Below are 6,167 nucleotides of genomic sequence, written 5' to 3' on the forward strand. Positions count from 1 at the left end.
TAAAACAACCCAGTGATAGATGGAATTTCCTCCAGGACTTAAGAACCATAAATGACATAGCTGAGCCTCTACATCTTGTGGTTCCTAACCTCTACACTATAATATACAAAGTGCTAGTCTATAGGCCTTTTATTATAAGAACCACCTTCCCTCTGTAACTTGATTTGTGCCACTATTAGAACCTCTACTTGGAAAAAAAAAGTAATATAAGGCAAAGAGTACTAGAGGAATGCCTATTTGTGTTTCATTGTCTATGCAAAGGCATTTGGCTGTGTAGATCACAACAAATTGTGGCTAACATTGAGAAGAATGGGAATCCCAGAACATTTGATTGTACTTTTGTGAAACCTGTATTTGGATGAGAAAGCAGTGGTACGAACAGAGCAAGGAAACACTGCATGGTTCAAAATCAGGAAAAGAGTGCATCAGGGTTGCATCCTGTCTCCATATCTTTTCAGTCTATATGCAGAACAGATCATTCAGGAAACTGGATGTTGTGAGAAGTGTGCCATCAGGTTTGGAGGAAAACTCAGCAACAAACTGCAATATGCAGATAATACAACCTTGCTTGTTGAAAGTGAGGAGGACCTGAAGTGCCTGCTGAAGAAAGTCAAGGATTGTAGTCTTCAATATGGATTGAAGTTCAATATCAAGAAGATAAAGATTCTCACCACTGGGCCGACTGGCAGCATCATGACAGATGGAGAAGAGATTGAAGCTGTTAACAATTTCAGCTTGCTCAGTTTCACAATAAACACTTTTGGCACTAGCAGTCAAAACATCAAAAGATGAATTGCCCTGGGAAAATCTGCACTGAGGGACTTCTCCATAATACTGAGGAGCAATGATATAAATCTAGAGACTAAGGTACACCTGACCCAAGGTCTTTACAATTACTTGCAATGCATAAGATAGTTGGACAATGACCAAAGATGACAGGAGAATTGGTGCCCTTGAATTGTAGTGTTAGAGAAGAGTATTGAACAAACCACAGACAGCCAAGAGAACAAAAAGGTCTGTCTTAGAGAATGTGAAGCCAAGTTTCTCCTTGGAGGCAAGGGTTTTGAAGCTCTGACTCACACACTTCTGACACGTGGCCAAGAGGAATCAATCCTTGGAGAAGGCTATCATGCTTGAAAGGGTGGACGGACAGCACATGACAGGAAAGCTCTAGATGAGATGGATTCACAGTAACTGGGATAATGGGGGTAGATGTGTCAAGAGTCAGTGAGACTGGCTCAGGATAGGGCAGGATTCAGAGCTACTGTACATAGGGTCACTATGAGTTGCAGATGGCTCAATGGCAGACACCAAGAACAACAACAACCCCACATCTCAATCAGAACTAAATTTAGGGCCTTAAGTACAATAAGTGCATTCAAATAATGTGTTCAGTGTGGGTTGGAAGGAAGAAGACAAAGGACATTGAACAATTATGCTTAATTGTAGGGAGGAATTAAGCCACAGGACAATGGCATTTTATCTCTTTAGGTCTCAGTTGCTACTTTTAAAATGATATGGAAGGACACTTGGTTAAATTGTATGTGTATATATAATATCCCTTTTCTACATAAGTATATATCATTGACAATAAAATATTCTAAAACTGAGATTGTAGAACAAGGTCATTTCTAGGCTTCATCTTTGTAATGTAAAATTTTTGCATTTGTAAAATCATAATCCTAGGGCAGTTTGATAGCAACAGAAGGGAGCTGGGTGAAGGCTTTGATGCCCAAATACCACCTCCTGCCTTGCAAGAATATCAAGACATTTGCTCTCTGATCCAAGTTGTTCATCTAGTCCCTCTCCCTCCCTCCACTCATACCTGACAAGAACAGAAGATGCTGCCTCACTTACCTACTAGCTGTGTCACCCTAGGGGGACATCCTTACTTCAGCACCACAGACCCAGAGTTCACACCTGACTCTGAGGCTGGACAGCTCTCCAGATGGACAGAGGGCGGAGGGGGGAGCTGAGGAAGAGATTGTGGCAGCATCTGCTCCTGCCCTGAAGATTGCTCTAATTGGGTCCTAGACAATTAGAGAGGGTATTCAGGGGTCATTTCACCCAATCCTCTACGTCTGGGCAGGACAATAGCTAACCTCACACACAGAAGGAACTGCTCCCTGCTCACATATGCTTCTTATGTATTTTTTCCCCTGGACTTGAAAGAAATGAGGCTATCAGCTTGTAGGAAAGTAAAGCAAATCCTAACTTTCTTTGTGACCTTTACAATGTATTTGGATGGATGTCTGCCTTATTATTTGTATCATAACCATGATGCTAATACCAGTCAGTGTTTAAAACTTTACTGTTTACTGGGCCTTGGCTGCCTTAATCATAAAATGGGGTAATAACTGAATCTGCATCATGGGTTCACATAAGCATAAATAAGCAGTGCATGCAAACTGTGGTCATATGTATTCATTTTCTTTGCTTCTCAGTAAGTAGTCAGCCAGATAGTGTCATTGCATCATCAAGTCCACTCTGATTCATAGTGGCCAGGTACAAACAAACCAAAACCTTGCCCCATCCTTTACCATCCTCATAATTTTCTCTGTGCTCAAGGCAATTGTTGGAGTCACAGTCAACCCATCTCATTAAGGCTCTTCTTCTCCTTCTGTGACTCACCACTGTTCCAAGCACCCTGTCCCCTTCCAAGGACTGGCTCCAGCCTGTTATTATCCATGTTTTTCAGATGTGCAAGTGAGGCTCAGAGAGGATTAGTAGTTTCCTTAAATTTGCACAGCAAATAAAGGCAGAGCCAAGACTGGAATTCAGATATTCTAAGCCTTATTCCTTTTTCTTCTCTCTCACATATTGTTAGGTGTCATCAAGTTGACGACTATTCATACTAACCCGGTGACTATCAAATCTGAACCCTGACCTATCCTGTGCTGTCTCATCCTCTCTGATATACCTGAGTTCATTGCTGCAGTCACAGTACCAATTCATATCATTGAGGAGCTTCCTCTCTTTCACTGACCCTTTCCCTGAATGATGTCCTTTTTCAAGGACTAGACCCTCTTAATAACATGCCTAAAATATTTAAGATGATGCTTCACCATCTGCACCTTCTCCTGAACATATTTATTTGAAATTTTAGTAGTCCGTAGGATATTAAGTACTCTTCTCCAACATCACAATTCAAGGCATCATTTCTTCTTCTGTGATTCTTAGTTATCATTTAACTTTCAGATGCATAGCAAGTAAATGAAAAAACCATGGCTTGAATTAAGTGCACCTTAGTCCTTAAACTGATATCCTTGCTCTTTAATATTTTGGAGAGGTCCTTGACAGCAGGATTTTCCCCAAGCAATAGATCTTTTTATATTAGGATGCTAGATATAAAGAGAATTCCTGAGGGTTCAGCAATTAAAAAAAGTGTGACTAAATGAGCTAAAGCATGTGAAAAGCAAAGGACAATGTCTGACAGAGTGTCTAGCAGTCAATGTGAACTTTATTATTGAGTGGCTGTTGTTATGTGCCCTTGAGTTGGAACCAAATCATAGCTGACTCTCCAGTGGGTTTTCAGAGGCAGTAAATTGGAGAGGAGGAGATTGCCTATTCTTCTCCCGTAGAGCAACTGGTGGATTTGGACAGTGTGCATTCAGGATTGCAGTGAAGTTTCTTAATACTGGACCAACAGAGTTTCCTATTGAGTAGCTAAGCTGTATTAGTTACAGATATCTCATTTAGCATTTGTTGTTGTGTGTCGTCCCATGCCTGGCAAAGTTGGAACCAACTCATTGCTGATTGTCCAGTGGGTTTTTAGACAGTAAATCATAGAGGGAAAGATTGGTCATTCTTCTCCCATTGAGCAAGCAGCTGGTAGAAATGAATTGGATCTGAATGGTACAGGAGATCGCCTCTCTTCTCCAGCAGAGCATCTGGTAGATTTGAACCACGTACCTTTGGGATTGCAGTGCAGCTTCTTGCCACAAGGCCGCCAGAGCTCCCTGTTTTAATCATTTTTTTAAGATAAAAGGAAATTAATACCACCCAGAAGAGGTTAATGACATTTTCTCAGTTAAGGCTTTCCTTAAATGAAGCTCAAGGATCAATTTTCTCTTTTTCTTTTCTGCATTGCACATAGAAAACCTCATTTGAGGGCAAGGATTTTGAAGCTCCATTTCACATACTTTGGACATGTTGGCAGGAGGATGAACCTTCTCCAAGTCAGGAAAAGGTTCATCATGCTTAGAAGGGTGGAGGGACAGTGTAGGAGACCCCAGATGAGATGGATTGACTCAGTGATTGGGGTAATGAGGGCAGGTGTGTCAGAGACAGTGAAACTCCTTCAGAATAGGGCAGAGTTCAGAGCTATTGTGCATAGAGTCACTATGAGTTTCAGGTGACTTGAGGGCGCATAACAACAACAACCATTTATATCATGGACCCGAGAAGAGACTCCTGAGCTCATCTGACAGTCAGGTTTTAGCTAAGGAAGCTCTTATTGTTGACGACTGGGTCGACTTCAACTCATATTCACCCTTAATTCCTCACTTGATGGGTCAAGGTTGTCTTGACAGTTTCTGAGCCATTTCCAATGCCCCTTGTATTTTTCTATTCTCCTCCATTTTCAGTGCCATGTATGGTTTTAAATGGATTCCTGGTGGTCCAGTGGTTAAATGCTTGGCTGTTAATGGAAAGATCAGCAGTTTGAACCCGGCAGCAGCTCCACGAAGGGACTCTGGTGGTGTAGTGATTGAGGAGTTTCTGTACCAACCCAGAGACAAACAGCTTAAATCCATCAGCTGCTCTGAGGGACAAAGATGGGCAATCTCCTCCCTTGAGATTTACAGCCTCTGAAAACATGCTGGAGAGTCAGTTCCAATTTAGTTACACATAACAAAAATAGCAGTGCCACCACAGGAGTAAAGACCTGACAATCTTCTCTTGTAAAGGAACCCCCTAGGGCAATTTCACTCTCTAGTTCAGGGTCTATATAGGGTTGTTATGAGTTCAAATCAATGTCATGGCATACAACAAGAAGTACAAGAAGGTGGAATAGATTCAACAACAAAAAACAACACTCACTAACAACTGTAATATGTTTTCAGATTTGAGAAAAATTTTTAAACCCCTCATCTCAGAATATCATCCCTTTAGGAATTTTCTTTGTTAAGGAGTAGAATAGAGTCAGAGAAAAGAGCATAGGCTCTGGAAAATGCAGACATGGGTTTGAATCCTTGCCTTGTCCCTTCCTAGTTATGTGACCTTGGCAGACTATCCTTAGTACAATGATTACCATCGACTTATGCATTACAGTATCTGGCATACCACTGTTAGCATTTTTTAGTGGTGAAGACTTTCTCGAGTCCAAAGACTCAGATTACCTCCATGTTACCTGGGGTCACGTCACATGAGCTTCCCCATTCTCACCTGTGAAATGATTTGGTAATTCACAGCTACGGATGTTCTATGTGAACAAAGCAGTGGTAAACAAGTTGTCTGGGGAACAGACACAGACTAAATCTTCCAGTCCACCTAAAAGTGAGCTACTCCACTTCATTGATGCCACCAATTAACGACCTCCTTTGAATTTGGAAGAAGTCAGAAGTCTCTGTGACAGGCAAGTTGAGACAAGCTAGGATGAAGAGCATGGAGAGTTTTCCCATTCCTTTAATACTGATTTAAAGGGTTCCTCTGGGAGAACCCTTGAGAAAGCATGAGGCTGGGGCCCAGACCTAACAAGATGCCTGTTGTCTGATTCTAACCTGTGCTCTCCGTTCTGCCAAGTTGAACGAACCAAGAGCCAAAGTCTACCCTCTTCTGGACTCACAGTAGGGTTAGGTGGGGTGTCTAGGAATGGCACTAGATATGGGATCTTGAAGCAAGAAGGGGCCTGGGAACTGTCCCAGTTTACTACCTGTACATCAATACAGGTAGTCTCATCATTATGTTACCCTTCTATCAGAGATTCCCCAAGTAGATCTCAGTATTTAAAAAAACCAAAACAAAACTTGTTCGATTTTTAGGATGATAAAATGGCCTAAAAGATTCCCCCCCCCCTTATGTTGAGCTGTGATTTGCCTTCCTTCCCCTCTCACCCATTAGTCAGAGCTTAGCTCTCTAAAGTCTCAGGATACAGTCATTCCCTAAACTCTCTTCCAGCTCTACCTTCCCAGGAAATCAGGAGATAAGAAAGAAGGAAGGAGGGAGGA

The sequence above is a fragment of the Elephantulus edwardii genome, unplaced genomic scaffold, assembly GCF_000299155.1.
Source record: "Elephantulus edwardii isolate Elephantulus edwardi_28Jun2011 unplaced genomic scaffold, EleEdw1.0 scaffold00096, whole genome shotgun sequence".
NCBI classification, from domain to species: domain Eukaryota; kingdom Metazoa; phylum Chordata; class Mammalia; order Macroscelidea; family Macroscelididae; genus Elephantulus; species Elephantulus edwardii.